The sequence below is a fragment of the Penaeus monodon genome, chromosome 22, assembly GCF_015228065.2.
Source record: "Penaeus monodon isolate SGIC_2016 chromosome 22, NSTDA_Pmon_1, whole genome shotgun sequence".
NCBI classification, from domain to species: Eukaryota; Metazoa; Arthropoda; class Malacostraca; order Decapoda; family Penaeidae; genus Penaeus; species Penaeus monodon.
This window is the reverse complement of record NC_051407.1, coordinates 1,368,149-1,368,513: the sequence shown is the minus strand read 5'-3', so window position 1 is coordinate 1,368,513 and position 365 is coordinate 1,368,149. Positions and strand designations below refer to the sequence as shown.

The following is a 365-nucleotide window of genomic DNA, read 5'->3' as shown; positions in this document are numbered from 1 at the left end:
GGCCAAAGTACAAATCCGGTTCAGCTGGACCGCACGCCCTTCTGGCAATCCGAAAATACACCTATCCACCTTGAAACATTTTCACCTGAAATCACGCATTCTGTAAGCAAATGATCAACCTGGCTGCCTCCTATCGATTCAATGCTCATAAGTATACGTACCTGTCGAATAATTGAAAAAAAAACTCTAACTTTAATCACGAAAGCTAAAGAAGAAATATTAATACTGAAGAGATGACCCGGTCGTATCTTATTACGTGAAAGACAGAGAAAGAGAAGAACGAGGAAAAACAAATAATAAAAAACACGTCTAAAACACAGACACAAGTACACATTTCAAAAAGCACAAAAAATACATACATACAA

At 37.3% G+C, this 365-nt stretch overlaps 1 protein-coding gene across 1 annotated transcript in view; it reads right to left on the bottom strand.

Annotated features, from left to right (window-relative positions):
• Nucleotides 1–365, bottom strand: part of LOC119587631 (integrin alpha-PS1-like) — a 21,094-nt gene that overhangs the window by 17,076 nt on the left and 3,653 nt on the right. The window lies entirely within an intron of this gene.